General features: G+C 35.9%; 1 protein-coding gene across 7 annotated transcripts in view; it reads right to left on the minus strand.

Moving 5' to 3' along the window:
- Positions 1–19,827, minus strand: part of CSMD3 (CUB and Sushi multiple domains 3) — a 1,186,048-nt gene that overhangs the window by 646,469 nt on the left and 519,752 nt on the right. The gene's annotated exons all lie outside the window — the stretch shown is intronic.

Here is a 19,827-nt window from a genome sequence, read left to right on the forward strand (position 1 = left end):
GGCCATGCATTTTTCCATTTGCACTGCTCTCCCTGCCCCCTCTGCCTGGAGGGCATTACCTGCACCCTCTTGCCCAGCCTGTGCCTGGACAGCTCCTCTTGAGCTTCCTGAGCTTGTCACACAGAGGGATTACATGATCACATTTCTGTTGTAAGAAGATATCTCTGGAACAGTGTGGAGGACAGTTTTAAAGGAAGGTTAATTAGAGAAAGGGAGGCCAGTAAGAAATAATTCAAATAGTGTAGGCCAAGGATTGGCAAACTATGTCCTGAAGGCCAAATCTGGTCCACTGCCTGTTTTTGTACAGCTCAGGAGATAAAAATGGTCTTTACACTTTTAAACACTTTTTTAAAAATCACAAAAAGAATATTTTATAAAACGTAAAAACTGCATTAAATTCAGATTTTAACGTCTACAAATAAAGTTTTGTTGGAACATAGCCACACTCTTTCATTTACATTTTATCCATGGCTGTTTTCATACTACAATGTCAGAGTTGAGTAGTTGCAATGGAGATTCGTTGGCCTACAAATGATACAATATTTACTATCTAACTCTGCAGAAAAAGCTGGCCAACCTCTCTGGTCTAGGCTAAAGATGACAAAAGACCTGAACTAAAGGGTGGCATGGCTCTAGGCATTAGAATCTACTCTCCTCTGGAGCCATTATCCTTTTTTCTCTCATTCTTTCTTTTTTAAAAGTGGTTTCATTTTAAATAGAAAACACATCCAGAAAAGTGTACAAAATAAAATGCACAGCTCAGTGAATTATCATGAATTAGACACCCATATAACCAAGAAATAGATTATCCTCTGGGACTTCTTATCGACTCCAAGTTTTACTTAGACTACTCTATAGCCTGAGCATCCTTACAAGTTTACCAAAAGAGCAATTCTCTGTCTTTCCGTACTTCCCTATCCCAGTAAATGGAAACTCCATCCTTCTAGTTGAAGGTCCAAAAACCTTGGAGTTCTTCTCAACTCATCTTTTTCTCTTAGTTTTCATATCCACCCCATCGAGCAAATCCTGTCAGCAACACTTTCAAAATCAAGAACTTCACATTTCTCACCTCTACATTGTCACCACCCTCATCTGAGCCACCATAATTTCTCCTCTATATTACTGCCAATAGTTCTTTTTGCTATGGTGTTGGTTTCCTGTTTCTGTTCTTGACTCCCTGCAATCTATCCTTAAGTAGTGTCCACAACAATCTTTTTAAAACATAGTTCAAATAATGCCATTCCCCAGTGTCAAATCTTCTAACATTTCTCCATTTCACTCAGAGTAAAGGCAATACTCTTATAACGGCCTATGTGATCTGCCCATTCTAATTTTCAGAACTCATTTCCACTTTCTTCCTGAATCTCTGTTCTTTAGAAACATTGGCTTCCTTGCTCTGGCTTGAAAATATTAAGCATACACTTGGCTCAAGGTCTTTACATTTGCTTGTATATCAGTTTGGAAAATACTTCCTCCAGGAGTCCATATCTGTTATTTTCTTCACATGCGACCTTATCATAAGGCCCTCCTTGACTATTCTCTTTAAAACAGCTACTCCAACCCATTATCTTCTTCCACGTTATTTCCTTTACACTATCTGATGCTTGTGTATTTGTCTACTTATTGTGTCTCTCATCCCACTAGAAAAACTCTCATCCCACTAGAATATGTTTTCCAACCTGTCAAACGTATCCTAGTATACAGTAAGTTGTTAAATACTTAAATATATATATTTTGAGAAACACTGAATAAACGTTATCTTTATAAAATATATTTATAATAAAGATAAATATGTATCTTTAATAATGTAGATTTATTATCTAAAATGGCCTAATCAAGATACCACATCTCTATTATTGGTCAAAATTATTCTTGGGTAAGATACTCTCTCAAGGCTATTTTAACTGCTTATAATCCACATGCACTCACCTCCCACCACCTGATACATTTGCTGTGTTCCAGAAACAGTAAGGAAAATAAATGATTACAACACAGCAAATGAAGGAGACGGGGTATGAAATTAAGTTAAGGAAACAATCAGAGACTGGGGGCAGATCATTTACGAATGGTAGGCCATAGTAAGGATATTAACCTTTACCCTGAGAGAATTGGGCAGTTACTGTAGTACTGTGAGCCAAAGGAATGACATTATGTTACTTTATGTTTTAAAGTGATCATACTGGCTGCTGAGTGAAGAATAAACTTTGAGGGGGCAAAGGCAGAAGCAGGGAGATTAATTAACTAGCTGTTGCAGTTATCCTAGCTTTTATGGAGATGATATGATGGTGACTTGTACTAGGGAGATAGTAGTTAGAAACTAATGATGGCAAAACAAAAAAAAATAAGGCCTTAGGTTAGGGCTTGGTCCACAGAAGTCATTTTAATTACTATTTTCTCACTAACAATGAATTAATGATTCTGTCAAGGTCATCATATTTGATCACAGATGAACATAATATTCTAGTTTAACCAGACTCTTGGTGTTAAAGTAACAAACTGCATCTCGTTTAAGCAACAAGTGTTTGAGCTTGTTTCTTTTGATTATGGTAAACCAATTCACTTAGCCTGGAGAGAGGCAATTGGTAATAATAAATACATAAGTGCTTTGCTACAATACTATGCCAACGATGGTCTCTAAAGTTTCTACCCTTCTCCTCACCCAAAGATTAGCAATCCCAATAATTTTTTCTCCAATTAATACACCAAGGGAAGTAGTTTAGAGTTGTGGTTAACAGTTTAAGCTGCAGAATCAGAGAAATCTTCCAAATCCTAAACTTTCTCTTTCCCAACTTTATGGCTTTGAGAAAGTAAAAATCTCTATAAGCCTCAGCTTCCTCATCTGTCATGACCACGTAATGACACATCATTTGCAAAGTACACAGTACTTAAGACATATCTGGCACTCAATTATTTCCCTCAGTCATGGCAATAATTGTGAAATTCATTAATTTCTCCCCCACTATTAAAGGAAAGACTATTTATTTGGCATCTGCAAGCACCTCCACCCAGGATCACAGCTACCCTTTAACATGTTCTAGACCAAAAATATAAAAGAGCAAAACAACATAGAGAGGGCAGAAATCAATGGAATAAGAAGTCTTTTCAGTAGCATCCAGGCTCAATAATATCCAGGAAATGGGTATCTTGAAGAAATGCACTGTGTTTTCATTTTACAAACTGCTTTAATATTTGAATCAAACAAAGAAAATTTACAACGAAGTTTCATTAAAAATATGTATTACTAGGAAAGTATGTAGTTATACTGAATTGACAATAAAGGAAGACCATCTGTACACCCATTGTAATTTCTATGTCACCCTGAAGACATCTGCCCTGCCCAGCTAAACAAAACCTTCCACTTTAGTAGGTTACTCAATCTCATATAACATTCCAAAATAAATGATTGAATACATTTTTAATTTGAAAGTATCAAATCATCAAGCATATGATATGCAGTTGCATAATTGGGGAAACAAGTATTATCTTTTTTAAAACTATGGTTATTACTGCAAAACACATTATAACATCAAAGCTGTCACTAATACAGAGAGGAACTAATACAGATATGGAAGGACAAATGGTGGTGGTTGGGTCAGAGATGAGGATTTAAGAAACAAGGGAGCAAGGAATATCGACAGCATTATACCAAGAGCAAATCTGTATTTAAGTTTTGTTTTCCTTTTTTTGAGGAGGATTAGCCCTGAGCAAACTGCTGCCACTCCTCCTTTTTGCCGAGGAAGAATGGCCCTGAGCTAACATCCATGCCCATCTTCCTCTACTTTATACATGGGATGCCTACCACAGCATGGCTTTTGCCAAGCAGTGCTATGTCCGCACCTGGGATCCGAACTGGTGAACCCTGGACCACCGAGAAGCAAAACGTACGAACTTAACCGCTGCGCCAGCGGGCCGGCCCCTAAGTATTTTTGTCGTTATTTTTTGGGGGGATGATTTAAAGGTCCAGACCATTTCCTGACAGATACAGAAATTCCCCACTAAGGCAGATGTATATTTTTCAAAATTATTACTGTACAAGTAGAAATTATCCAGGCAAGAAGGACGACCTAAAAATTAAAGCATCTGCAAACCATTTCTGAAGTAAAAAAACCCCCAAATACTAAACATGTAGAAAATTACTATCATCAAAATGATCTAAAAAATACAAGTTTAGTATCTTTGAAAATCAAATGATTCTTTAAATGAATTTAAATGAATAATTTCAAAAATGATTAATTGCACATTAGAAATTCTGAGGTTATGGGGCCGCCCGACGGGTGCAGCAGTTAAGTTTGCACATTCTGCTTCAGTGGCCTGGGGTTTGCCAGTTTGGATCCCGGGTGTGGACCTGCACATTGCTTGTGAAACCATGCTGTGGCAGGCATCCCACATATAAAATAGAGGATGATGGGCACAGATGTTAACTCAGGGCCAGTCTTCCTTGACAAAAAGAGGAGGTTTGGCGACAGATGTTAGCCCAGGCTTAATCTTCCTTGGGGGAAAAAAAAAAGAAATTCTGAGGTTATTTTTATCAAAATGAGATTTGGAATAAGAAATTTTTACAATATGACAGTTTTCTTCCTAAAATTACAGAAGTGATTTGTGATTATTGTAGAAAATTTTGAAAATAAAAATTAGAAAATAAAAGTGAAAATTACTTTAAGCTCTACAAAACACGTTTTTAATCTAACTCCAGAATTCCAGTTCTTTTCCTATTCATATTCATTCTCTCTTCCTTTCTCCCTGTAAAAATGGAGCAAATGTCTCTCTTTATAGAAAGGCTATTTCTCCACCTGGTCTTGGATTCAGTACATCTCTCCTTGTCGTTACCTGTACCATTAATTATTCTCTCTCTTTTTTGAATATTCAACCTGTCATTTTAAGCTGGAAGCAAAAGTGGTGATATTAATCCATTTATTAGGAAATTGTAGAAATTACATGTTCATACAATTTATTCTGCAGGGATGATAAATAACTTTATTTTCAAAATATGTTGTTTTCAGTCTAAATTATATTGATAAGTTTTTTAGATATTTTAAAAGGTTTTAGGGGGCCGGCCTGGTGGTGCAGCAGTTAAGTTTGCATGTTCTGCTTCTTGGCGGCCCAGAGTTCGCTGGTTCGGATCCCGGGTGCAGACATGGCACCACTTGGCAAAAAGCCATGCTGTGGTAGGCGTCCCACGTATAAAGTAGAGGAAGATGGGCACGGATGTAAGCTCAGGGCCACTCTTCCTCAGCAAAAAGAGGAGGATTGGCAGTAGTTAGCTCAGGGCTAATAGTCCTCAAAAAAAAAAAAAAATTCTATGTTGAAAGTGACTTAAATACACCCAATAAAACTGGTATTTTTTTTTTTAAAAAAAGGTTTTAAACTCTACTAAACTTTTCTTTAAAAAATAAAAGAACATCATAGTCTTTTTATATGTATTGCTCATTTCATTGTCCTTATAAAATTAATATCATTCCTTTCCAAAGGTAATATCAGCAGAACCAAGTCTATGCCAAAATACAAGGAAAATCCAATTCAGCATTCACACACCTTCATATTTTAGTCTCCTGATCTACTGCCTTCTTTACACTGTTGGTTATGATCAGTTTGGATATTGTTCCTGAGTATCTTGGCTTGTGCAATTTTAAAAGTCACTCACTATCTCAATCAATATTGAAACCAACTTCTACCCTCTTAATGCCCCCAAACTTGGTCTCTTGTGTATAATTTAAAGCATACCTCGAAGGTGATGTTGCTACCTGCCCCACCTCTCCAGTACTTCATTTCACTTCAGCTTAAATTCTGTCACCAAGAATAAATCCGTATGGTTTTATTTTATATATTTATATACTTCTATGAAACAATACAATAGGTTGAGAAATGGAGCAATTCCAAATGGGGCAATATCCTGGAAAAAGGAACCATCCCAAAGGAATGGGTTGTTCAGAAAGAAACACAAAAGCACTAGGCAAGCACATTAATGTGGACTTTCCTATGCGAACAGCTCTTAATTAGTTAAACAGCTAACTAAGTTAAAAGCAAAAGCCATTAAAAAGAGTTATAATTGTGTACCTTCAGCAAAAAAAGGACAATGATTATTATCATAAAGCCCTTTTACCTTCCAAAATTAATTGTGGTTAACCCTTCCGATTTCTCAAAAATCCTTGCTATTACACTTGATAAGATTTCAAGATATTAAAATTCAGTAGAATTATGCCAAAAAAATGACAACTAAAGATTTTATTTTTATCTTGATATTTGTTTCTTTTTTCTGGAGAATATGAGATAAATCCTTGCCACTTTGTGCTTCGTTTTTTGGGTTTTTTTACATGTTACATTCAACAATTACCAGATCAAATTTATGTCTTGACTGAGTGTGGCTTTTTTATAGATGTTCAATCCTGGATAAGCACAGTGTTTTTACATTACAAGTGAAGTACCTACCATACAGATCCAAAACTGTGTTATAAAGCAAGAGAAAGGCACATAGTAGGATAATGATATTCTTTGATGGAAAAACAGGAATAAATTAGTAAATAATGCTTTAGAGGGATAGTAGTAAAAAGAGGAAGCAGCAGAATATTCAGAAAAATCACAACATACACACACTTAAGTGAGAAAATAAAATGTATTTAAAAATCAAAACATAAACTTTAGCCTGTGATAGAAATATTTATATGAGATGAGTTAAAATCATCTGAGAATAATAAACTTTTCCAATAGTATTAATTGAAAAGCTATAATACCTTTGGCACCATTTTTGTTGTTATAACCATAGAAAAGAGAGTGGTTGATGGGATTAGGAATTAGAATCGGATTATATAATCCTTGCAACTCAAAATGTAAAATAAAATTAGTGAAAAAACTAAGGTCTGAAAAGTTTTAATGCTATGGTGTTAGGTTGGTAAGTTTCCGAATAATTTTCACAGCATGCTGTTTTGAAGCTCACATGTAGGTTCATCCATAAAATATGCCTCCCATAGGCATAATCACAAAATAAGGCAAGGTTAACATGGCGTTCTTGACATATTAGCTATAACTGCACCCCTTGCTGTTCTACCCCTCCTCCCTGCACTCCTGCACTCATATTAGCTATGAACTAAATAATATAATGAAGATAACCCTATTTGTCTCTAATTTTTCAAAGCTTAGGTTATTATCAAACTTTGATATTTTAATTTGGTAACCAACTAATTGTAAAAAAGCCCCCAAATCACTGTGACCTTGTGTTTAAAAATAGCTGTCATAGAGGAATAAATCAATTGAAGAGGATGTTTAAATAAAGTGAAATTCACCTCAGAGTAAGAAAAAATTCCAGAGACATAGATGAGTTGAACCTCGTGATACACAATGTTATAAATGATCCAAGGCAATCAAGTTGTTTTTTTTAAATCTTGGAATAATTTTTTAAAAGAATATTAAGAATTATTATTTGAATAGGGCATTCTAGTTTACAAAGCACTTTCCTGTACAAAATCTCATTTGATCTACTTTCGTCGCAGTTACCAATGTCAGTTATTCTCTCCCCAAAGAAGTAAAAATATGCAAAAGTACCTACAAAGCACTTTATGGGTAATATTTAAAGTGCAAAGAATAATACACAATGCAATTACTTCATTGTTTGTGAACTGCTCAATGTTTCATAGATTGGAAGGACCACTTTGATTGAACAATGACCACCCAAATTTAATATTTATATATTAAATCCTACAGGGAGATGCTGACAATTGATAATAAATTATTGCATATGTCAGTAATGTAAATTTGGCATATTAAGTTGCAACTACCATATTAAGCCTATAATATAAAATAAACTGAATTTTTTCATATTTAGTCTATCAGCATTATAGCCCACTGAGGAAAATCTGAAATACATTGGATTAGATTATCTCTAGGTACATTCTAGCTGTAACATTTCATGAATCAATCTGATTTTTATTAAAGTAAATCTGCCAAAAGAAATATACCTCAAATACTTCATCATGTTTTTATGTCACTGTGCCTTTTTCAATAAATAGTGTCTAACTTTAAAGTTAGGTGTGTTTACCTTTTAAATCATTCTGATTTAACATAATGACTGCGCTATAAGGCAATTCCTCTAATACATATATTATGCAAAGTACATTATTCTGATTAAAATAACTTTGCAATTAATGTTTCCCCTATTAGTGAGAATACCTTTCCAGCAAAAAAAAAGTAACTAAAACTTAAGAAATAGTGCTTTAGTAAATGTTAGGCAATTCTTAATATCAGCTTTCTGAAGTTCAAACTAGGGGTTAGGGAGTAGAGAGTGGCATGGAAATTATCAGATCACCTCTCAGGTTTTTATCCTAGCTATAAAATTCAGTAAGACTATAAGAATAGATAATGTGATAAAATATAAATAGTTATGTAAAATATTATTCAGTGGTGTATGACAATAAAGAATGTCTTCGTAATTCAGAATTGGGATATGGATTCTCTTAACTTTAAAAGAAAAATAAGCCAAGCATTCTACGACATACAATGAATAGTTCAGATTTTTCACTGCAGCTCTGCTAGTTATTACAACATAACTGACCATGATTGTTAGGGAAGACAGGGTCCTGTATCTACCATCTTTGCACTAGTCCTGCATCATCTCTCCAGGAACTACTAGGTCAAATGGCAACCGTAATGCACAAAACTAGAGAAATACAAATAGAGTGTATCGCTCTCTGTTTCTCTAAATCACAAATCAGAGAAGAGTTCTATATGATGATATCTGTGTAAGCAGAAATGAGTGAGTGAACTGCTATCGTAAAGTTATTAATATTAATTGGATCTGAGAAGTTGAACTTAGAGTGATACAATCACATTATTTTAGATTTTTAAAAGAATTCCAAATTATCTCATGGTCAAATTGGTTCCCAGTACGTCAGACTTAGTGAGTTCTAAGACTATGAACTAGTGAATGGTTAAAAGATGGTTTTGGAGAAGAAAGATGGAAGCTAAGGGGAATCTAAAAGACAACCCCACAGACAGAAGACAGGTATACTGAGGTGCGCTAAAGGGCTGGGAAGAATAGCAGAAACATTTAATGAATCACTGGGATACAAGCTGAAGACTATAAACTCCTAGAGGAAAGTATTATGTTTCACTAATCCTCTTATCTCCTACATCCGAAATCTAGCCCAGTGTCTGCTACGTAAGTACACCGGAGGTATCTGGTGAGTACAAGAGTGAAAGGAAATGCTGGGATAAGTCATGCTAGTTTAGATGTAGAGCCTAGAGAGATTTGCTGATATTCTGAGGTGTAGTTACAAATACCATATTGTTTGTCTGGATTCAAACAATGGATGGAGAAGTAGCTGGTTCATGGAACACTCTCGCTAAAATACAAAATAAAAGGGGCCAGCACCCATTTTTATTTTAGATTTTTTTTCTGCCTTTCCTTACTGCCAAAATTGCAGTTCCCAAACTATGTGGAGCACGTCAGCTTGCTGCAGTGAACAAACAGGTGGTTGCAGTGTCCTTCAAGTTTTTGAAGGAAACAGAGACATCTATCATACACTGTGCAAACTACTAGCTTGAGATAGTTCACAGTTTCAACATTAGATCACTATATTTCTTTCAATGACATTATATCTTTCTGATGCTGGATTTTCAGCAGGTGCTGTGATAAAAAGAAAGTACCATGCCATTTCACTGTGGGACAGGAAATGAGAGTGGTGATATCCAATTTGATTCCAAGGTTTGAGATGTTATGCAGTACACAACAGAACTAAGTTGTTAGAACATAAATTTGTAAGATAAAACTACTTAATAAACGGAAGTGTTAGGTATTTCTTTGGGCCTGGGGAGCCATGAAAAAAATGACTGAGATACTAAAGGCACTGTGATCCAAAACAACTGGGAACTTCTTGTGCTAAAATATTATACTCCATGTTATAAGTCTGTTTCTTCTTGTATAGCAGTGTTTTTCAAAGTGTCTGGGACCACAGACATTGTAATCCCAGGGGCTTGGATCTTCTCACGTATTCAGACATACTGACCACAACTCATGTGTCCAAAAGGTGAAGCTCAAGAAACTGAATTTTTATACAGAAATTTCTAGATGATTCCAATATATGAAGATGTTTGAGAATGAACAACTTAGTAGTTAGCTGGAAGTATGGGTCAGGTGAGTCTAGCAATAAAGCAAGTACCCAGTCTGTACATATCTTAGAAATAATAGCTACTATTAAATATCATGTGGAAAGCTCTATAGAGGTTACATATTACTTTCTGGATAAAGTATGAGATCTTTGGAAGAGAAAGTAAGGGTGACTCACGGTCTGGCTGCTTCCTATCACTTTCACCTTATCGTCTACAATATGTGCACCCACGTCCACCTTGGCAATCTACCAGTCCCCCTCCAACACACACATACCAAGCCATCCTTCTAGATACCCATTTATTCACGCATTCACTTGCAAACTTTTTTTTTTTTTTTACCTTTTTAAAGTGTACAATTTACTGGGTTTTAGTATATTCACAAAGTTACACAACATCACCACTATCTAATTTCAGAATTCTTTCATCACCCCCCAAAAAAACCCATATCAATTAGCAATCACTCCTCATTACCCCCAGAGGTGGCTGGCCCAGCTAGTGGAGTTTGGAGGGAATATTGGCAGAGCACCTGCTGCATCTGCTACACATGGCTTCAACCTCCTTCTTACAAATCTCTATCTCTAGCCTTGTCTCTTTCTTTAACCACTTGAATGTCCCACAGAAAGATCACAAATTCAAAGTGTCCCAAACTGAACTCATCTTTTTATTGAGACCTGTTCCTCCTCCTATATTTCCTATCTTAATGCATAGGACCACCATCTGTTTAGTCATCCAAGACAGAAACTTCCACACTTGCAAACATTTATTCATTAATCTATGTATTCAATATACATTCATTGAGTGTTTATATAGGAGTTACAATCTCAAATGTCTTCTATACCATAAAGGCCAAAAATTTTATTGTGAATAGTTGAGTATCTGCATAATTAAAGCCATTTATGTTCTAAAAGGATTTTTTTCTTTAAATACTCTGCAAGTCCAACAAAATAGCTTGCCAACCATGATTATTGCAATCTTTGATATATCTTAGGTACTATGCAAAGGGGATACAGAGAATGCAATATTGAAAGAAGACATGAGGTTCTCCCCTCAAAGAGCTGATGGACATATAGGGGGAGACAAACAGGAAAAATGAATTGTGGTACCATATTTTAAACGTGGAGATTGCTATGAAAGAAAGAAGGCACCTAATAAAGGCTGGTTGGGGTTGAAACCTGAGCTTAAAACTGAAAGTTGAGCAGATATAGCCAAACAATGAATGAGAAAAAAAGACATTCTAGGTAGGGAATACAGCATATCAAAATTCTTAGGGATTACAGGCACGACGGATTCTTGGAACCACAATAGTTGAATATAGCCAGTCTATTCAGTCTGTGTGTATACACATGTGTGTGTAAGTGGAAGTTGAAAGTGGGAGTGGGATGGATGAGGGAGGGATAAAGGATTAGTGACATATGAGATTAGAGAACAAAATTGAGACTAAATCATAAAAATCCTTTTTATGCTGTCTATATCTGGCAGACTCTACCTGTTCCTTTTCAACAACTATCCCTTAAACAGATCAGTGACTTATTCAGGATATGGGGAGATGTTCTTCATTTCCATGCCAGCCCCAGATAAGACTCATGTTTAGTTTAAACCATTTATGTTGATCTCATTCCCCTAAGTTACTGATTGTTTCAAAGGTGTGTATTTCAGTCATTTCTAGCAAATGGAGGTTGGCTAAAGACTTTTCTTCCTGAACAAAAATACAAAGCCTCAAAGAGAGAAAACTCTTTGCCATTGTCAGCCCTTCTTCCTTCTTTAAAAGAGGGATTAGTATCTACAGCAAGAATAAGAGCAGTCATCTTGCTATCATGAAACAATTCAGCATAAGACTCAAAACTAACAGGCTAAGAATGATGAAGAAAAAAGATAGAAAGAGGCTCAATCCCCAATGGCATCATTGAGCAGCCAAACGTATGCCAGAAAATACTTCTGCTGGACTTCCTGTTATTTGGGAAAAATAAAGCTTTATTTGTAAAATTTCCTTTGGGTATTCCCTTACTTGCAATAGCTTACATAAAGGGGTTCAGACATTACCTAATAGTATACTGCTTTGCTTTTCCCTTTTTGTTGGAGTGAAGTCTAAATCACGCTGCCATTCCATCAACTGGAAATGCATATACCATTCCCTTGTCTAGTTGGCAATCTCCTCTTTGGGCTTTATCTACCACCTTGCTTTGTACTTAGATTCAGCAATACAAACTATTGCTGGATATGCCGTATGGTATAGAGTTCTGAGTCAGTGCATAGGCTCAACCCTCATCCTGAAATTCTCTCCTACTCTTCCTATCTATCTGGAAAACCTCTATTCATTTTCACAACATAGTGAAGATGTCACCTCCCTTTGGCTGCTTTTGTGGTCCTCCTTTCTATAGCTCCCAAAGAGTTCATTATCTGTTTCTCTGTACATTAGATATATTTCTCTAATTGTATTTATCACAATGCACTATAATGTCTTATTTCCATTTTTTCCTATACAAGTGAAAACTCCTTTTTCATCTCTGTGTCTGTAGCAATTGACACAATGCCCAGCACATAGTAGGCATTCAGTAAATATTCATTAAATTGAATGACTCTTATAATGTCTGTAGACCTAGCTCAGTTTTATAATCTGTCCTCTTCTTTCACCTTTAATTCTAAGTACTTTGGAAACAGGAATATAGAAAATGGACAGTTAGACTCACTGAAAAAAACTACTTGAAAATTTTAACTAATAAGAGATATTTATAATTCTAAAATATGCATAATAAAAGTTTGTTTTGTATACTATTGAATAGATTGAACTCATTATGTCACCTACAACCATCTTAGTCTCTGGAGCTAGCCTGAAAAATATTTTCTTTTTTAAACCACACATGATAAGCATGGGGATAAATAGGTAAAGAAGACAGAACAGGTCCTATTCTCATGAAGTTTACGTTCTAGTGGGATGAGACAAACTCTACCAGTCAGGGTCCTGATGGAAAGCAGAAATCACACTAGGTCTTTCCAAGGGAGGAAATTTAATACAATTGATTATAGTCAGGCAATGAAAGAGCTAAGTCACTTAAAAATATAGTGTGGTACCTAGAGATTAGCGCAACGAGAACACAGAGAATGGATATATTTGGTTAAAAATAACCTGACTCTTCTGTTCAGACTGCCATGTTCAGGAGCTTGAGCCACCCAAGGCAGAGATAGGAGATAAGCCCTGGATTCCCCCTGATTTACATCTTTCAGTTTCCTGCTAGTATCTATAATCGGCCAAAGACAGCAAGAAGCCTAGGGAACTAAGCTTGCAACGCTTATTCCCTGACTCTCTCCACAATGGCAGAATAGAGAAGGGCCGGTCTAGGAATGGATTTCAGAGCAGCCAGGCCAAGGATCAGCACAGAGATACCAAATAAATGAATAAATAAGCGGAATAGTATCAGATGACAAGTACTATGTAGAAATGATATGAGAGACTGAGAAGAGTGTTGAGGGGTCAGGAAATGACTCTCTGAGAAGGTTGCATTTCAAGTGACATCTTAACAACAATGAGACAGTTACAAGTAAAAGGGATATGCCAGGAAGGGCCCCAAGTGGGAAGAAGCTAGATAAGTTTCAAAATCAGAAAAGAGACCAGGATGGCTAGATCAGAGTGGGAGATGGGGAGAATTATCTAAAATGAGCTCAGTAAGGAAGAAATAGAACAGGTTCTATAAGGGTTATTTTTAAGACTATCAATTTTATCCTAACTGCAAGGGGGATGTGAATGGAGTATTTTAAGCAGAGAAGTGATGTGATTTGATCTGTTTTTAAAAGATCTTTCTGGGGCCAGCCCGGTGGCACAGCGGTTAAGTTCGCATGTTCCGCTTCAACGGCCTGGAGTTCGCTGGTTCAGATCCCAGGTGCAGACATGGCACCGCTTGGCAAGCCATGCTGTGGCAGCCATCCCACATATAAAGTGGAAGAAGATGGGCACGGGGATGTTAGCTCAGGGCCAGTCTTCCTCAGCAAAAAGAGGAGGATTGGTGGCAGATGTTAGCTCAGAGCTAATCTTCCTCAAAAAAAAAAAAAAAAAAAATCACAGATTGCTGTGAGGTGAATGCATCACAAATGACAATAGTAGTAGAAAGATCATTTAGGGATGTATTCATGGTTCAAGGGAGAGATGACAGTGGCTTGAATTAGAAAGATTTTTTTTTTTCCAATTTAGAAGTAAATTTTTATTATTATTTTATTTAAATTAAAAAAAAGTTCACCCTTTTCTCCCACCTCCCACCCCCTAACTCTGACAACCATCAGCCTGTTCTCTCTACCAACTTAGTATTTGGTGGGGTGTTGTTTTGTTTTGTTTTTTGTTTTAGATTCCACATATAAGAGAAATCATACAGTATTTGGCTTTCTCTGTCTATTTCACTTAGCATAATGTCCTCAAGGTCCTTCCATGATGTTACGAATGGCAAGATATTATGTTTCTATGGCTGAATAATAGTCCATTGTATGTATATACCACAATTTCTTTATCCTTTCATCCACTGATGGACACAGACACCTAGGTTGTTTCCACATCCTGGCTATCAGAAATAATGCTTCAATGAACATGGGGTGCATATATCTTTTTGAATTACTGTTTTTCTTCTCTTTGAATAAATACCGAGAAGTGAAATTGCTGGATCATATGGTAGTTCTATTTTTAACTTTTTGAAGAAACTCCATACGGTTTTCCATAGTGTCTGCACCAATTTACATTCTGACTAACTGTGCACAAGGATTCCCCCTTCTCCACATCCTTGCCAAGATTTATTTCTTGTGTTGCTGCTGATACCCATTCTAAGAGATGTGAGGTGATATCTTGCTGTGATTCTGATTTGCATTTCCCTGATGATTAATGATGTTGAGCAACTTTTCACGCACATGTCTTCTTTGGAAAAATGTCTATTCAAATCTTCTGTCCATTTTTTAATCAAATTGTTTGTTTTTTTGTATTGAGTTGTCTGAGTTCTTTATACATCTTGGATATTATTAGGCCCTTATTAGATATATCATTTGCAAATATTTTCTCCCATTCAGTAGCTGCCTTTTTCATTTTGTTGATGGTTTCTTTTACTCTGCAGAAGCCTTTTAGTTTGATGTAGTCCCACTTATCTATTTTTGCTTGTGTTGCTTTTGTTTCTGGTGTCAGATTCAGAGAATCACACCAACACCTATGTCAAGGAGCTTACCACCTATGTTTCTTCTAGGAGTTTTATGGTTTCATGTTTTAAGTTCAAGGCTTTAATCCATTTTGAGTTAATTTTTGTATACGATGTAAGATAGTGGTTCAGTTTCATTCTTTTGCATGTGGCTGTTCTATTTTCCTAGCACCATATACTGAAGACATTGTCGTTTTCCCATTGTATATCACCGGCTCCTTTGTCATAAGTCAATTGATCATATATGTGTAGGATTATTTCTCGGCTCTCTATTCTGTTCCACTGATCCAAGTATTGTTTTTATGCAACTACCACATAGTTTTTATTACTATAGCTTTGTAATATAGTTTGAAATCAGGAAGACTAATGCCTTCGGCTTTGTTCCTCTTTCTCAAGATTGCTTTGGCTAATCAGGGTTTTTGGTTTGCATACAAATTTTAGGATTGTTTGTTCTATTTCTGTGAAAAATGCCATTGGAATTTTGATAAGGATTCCCTTGAATCTGTAGATTGCTTTGGGTAGTATGGACATTTTAACAACATAAACTCTTCCAATCCATGAGCACAGAATATCTTTTCGTTTATTTGTGTCTTCTTCAATTTCTTTCCTTAAGGTCTTGTAGTTCTCAATATACGGGTCTTTCACTTCCTTGGTTAAATTTACTTCTAAGCGTTTTTTCCTTTTTGATAAAAATGTAAATGGGATTTTCTTAATTTTGCATTCTGATAGTCCATTATTAGTATATATAAATGCAACAGATGTTTGTGTATTCATTTTGTATCCTGAAACTTCACTGAATTTCTGTATTAGTTTCAACGGTTTTTGATGGAGTCTTTATGGTTTTTTAATATATAATATCATGTCACTCAAAATAATTACAGTTTTGCTTCTTCCTTTCCAATTTGGATGCCTTTTATTTCTTTTTCTTACCTAATTGCTCTGGATAGTACTTCTGATATTATGTTGAATAAAAAGTGGCAAGAGTGGCCATCCTTGTCTTGTTCCTGATCTTAGAGGAAAAGCTTTCAGCTTTTCACCATTGAGTATGATGTTAGCTGTGGGCTTGTCATATATGGCCTTTATTATGTTGAGGTACATTCCCTTTATACCCTCTTTGTCAAAAATTTGTATCCTAAATAGATGTTGTATTTTCTCAAATGCTTTTTCTGTATCTATTCATCATCATACGACTTTTATCCTTCATTTTGTAAATGTAGCTTATTACATTGACCAATTTGTGGATATTGAACTATCCTTACATCTCTGGAATAAACCCCACTTGATCATGGTGTATGATCCTTTTAACATACTCTTGAATTTGGTTTGTTAATATTTTGTTGAGGATTTTTGCATTTGGGTTCATCAGGGATATCAGCGTGTAATTTTCTTTTCTTGTGGCATCCTTGTCTGGTTTTGGTATCAAGGTAATGTTGGCCTCATAAAATGAGTTTGGAAGAGTTCCCTCCTCTTCTATTAATTTGAAAGAGTTTGAGAAGGATTAGTATTAATTCTTCTTGAGTGTTTGGTAGAATTCACTGGTCCTGAACTTTTGCTTGTGATGGGGTTTTTGATTACTGATTCAATCTCCTTTCTGTAATTAGTCTGTTCATATTTTCTATTTCATCATGGTTCAGTCTGGGTAGCTTGTATATTTCTTGAAATTTATCCATTTCTTCTAGGTTGTCCAATTTGTTGGTGTATAATTGTTCACAGTAGTCACTTATGATCCTTTGTATTTCTGTGGTATCGGTTGTAACATCTCCTCTTTCATTTCTGATTTTATTTGAGTCCTCTCTTTTTCTTGGAAAGTCTAGCTAAAGGTTTATCAATTTTGTTTGTCTTTTCAAAGAATCAGCTCTTAGTTTTATTGATTTTTTCTGCTATCTTTTTAGTCTCTATTTATTTCTGCTCTAATCTTTGTTGTTTCCTACTTTATACTAACTTTGGCCTTCATTTGTTCTTCTTTTTCTAGTTCTTTGAGGTGTAAAGTTAGGTTGTCCATTTGAGACTTTTCCTGTATCTTGAGGTAGGCATTCATCATTACGAACATCTCTCTTAGAACTGCTTTTGCTTCATCCCATAAATTTTATTATATTACTTCTCCCTTTTCATTTGTCTCAAGGCATTTTTTAAATTTATCTTTCGATTTCTTCTTTGACCCATTGGTTGTTTGGTAGCATGCTATTTAATTTCCACATGTTTGTGAATTTTCCAGTTTTCTTCGTGTAATTAATTTCTAGTTTCATACCATTATGGTCAGAAAAGATGCTTGATATGATTTCAATTCTCTTAAAATTATTAAGACTTATTTTGTGGCCTATCACATCATCTATCTTGGAAAATGTTCCATGTGCACTTGAGAAGAACACACATCTTGTTGCTTTTGGGTGGAACGTTCTATGAATATCTGTTAAGTCCACCTGGTCTAATATGATGTTTAAAGCCAGTGTTTCTTTATTGATTATCTGTCTAGATGATCTATCCATTGATGTAAGCAGGATATTAAAGACCCATACTATTTTTGTATTGTTGTCTATTTCTCTTTTTAGCTCTGTTAATACCTGCTTTATATATTTAGGTGCTCCTATGTTTGGTGCATAAATATTTACAAAGATTACATCCTGCTGGTAGACTGACCCCTATAGCATTATGTAACAGTTTTATTTGCCTCTTATTACAGTCTTTGTTTGAAAATATATTTTATCTGTATAAGTACAGCTACTCCAGCTTACTTTTTGGTTTCCATTTGCATGGAATATGTTTTTTTATCTCTTCACTTTCAATGTGTGTGTATCTCTATATCTAAAGTGAGTCTCTCATAGGCAGAATACACCACAGTCTTTTTTTTTAATCCATTCAGCTACTCTGTGTCTTTGGATTAGAGAATTTAGTCCACTCACATTTAAAGTAACTATTGATAATTATGTGCTTATTGCCATTTTGTTAATTGTTTTCTGGCTGTTTTTATAGTTCCTCCCTGTTTCTTTCTTCTTCTCTTCCTTTGGGGTTTGATGACTTTCTTCAGTAGTATGCTTATATTACTTTCTCTTTATCTTTTGTGTATTTACTATAGTTTTTTGCTTTGTGGTTACCCTGAGGCTTACATATAATAACATATCTGTAACAGTCTATTTTAAGTTGATAAAAACTTAAGTTTGATCCCATTTTAAAGCTGAACATTTTTACTCTTCTTCTCTATGTTTTATGTCTTTGATGTGACATTTTACATCTTTTTCTCTTGTGTATCCCACAGCTAATTGTTATAGTCATAGTTATTTTTACTACTTTTGTCTTTTAACCTTCATACCAGCTTCATAAGTGACTAATCCACTACCTTTACTATATATTTACCTTTCTAGTGAGATTTATTTTTCATATGTGTTCTTCTTGCTAATTAGCACCTTTTCTTTTCACCTGAAAGAAGTTCTTTTAACATTTCTTGCAAGACCAGTTTAGTTGTGATGTAGCTTTAACTTTTGCTTGTCTGGAAAACTCTTTATCTGTCCTTCCATTCTTTTTAATTTTCTTTTTTAAAGATTGGCCCTGAGCTAACATCTGTTGCCAATCTTCCTTTTTTTTTTTTCTTCTCCCCAAAGCCCCCCAGTACATAGTTGTATATTTTAGTTGCAGATCCCTCTAGTTCTGCCATGTGGGAAGCTGCCTCAACATGGCTTGATGAGTGGTGCTAGATTAACAACCAGCATCATCCAAATCGGCAAAACCCTGGGCCACCAAAGCAGAGCACACATACTTAACTACTTGGCCATGGGGGCCGGTCCCCTGTGTCCTTCAATTCTGAATGGTAACTTTGCCAGGAAGAGTATTCTTGGTTACAAGTTTTTTCTTTTAGCACTTTGAATATATTGTGCCACTCCTTTCTGGCTTTCAAAGTTCCTGCTGAAAAATCTGATGACAGTCTTATGGAGGTTTCCTTATATGTAACAAGTCATTTTTCTCTTGTTACTTTTAAAATCCTCTCTTTGTCCTTAACTCTTGACATTTTAATTATAATGTGTCTTGATGTGGATCTCTTTAAGTTCATCTTTTTTGTAACTCTCTGGGCTTTCTGGATCTGGATGTCTGTTTCCTTCCCCAGGTTAGGAAAGTGTTCAGCCTTTATTTCTTGTGACCCCTGGGCAGCAGTTGCAAAAATTGGGAGTCCAGAAAAGTATATAAGTCCTTTTCTGGGAGATACTCACAAGTTGGAGCAGGGCAGAGGGAGAACACCAAGACAGTGTCCACAACCTATCTTCCTTGAGAACAGTTCCTAGGCCACTAAACACGAGCCAAACCTGAAGCTTGCCCCTCAGGCTGAAGCTCCAGGACCAGCAAAGAGGCCTCCTTCACAAAAGATTGGGGGTGTGCTTCAGTGGACTGTCTTTGCAATGCCCTGGGGGTGGTAGCCTGCCAAGAACTGTCTCTCTGATTGCCACAGTCCCATGCGACCTAGGAATGCAAGCCCCCCAGCCATGAAAGCTAGGTGATCAAAGGGTGTCCCATGGGTGACAGCCATAAAAACCTGGGCACCAAACATAAAAACCAGGGGACCAAACACAGGTAAAGCTCC

Source organism: Equus caballus, chromosome 9 (assembly GCF_041296265.1).
Source record: "Equus caballus isolate H_3958 breed thoroughbred chromosome 9, TB-T2T, whole genome shotgun sequence".
Lineage (NCBI taxonomy): Eukaryota > Metazoa > Chordata > Mammalia > Perissodactyla > Equidae > Equus > Equus caballus.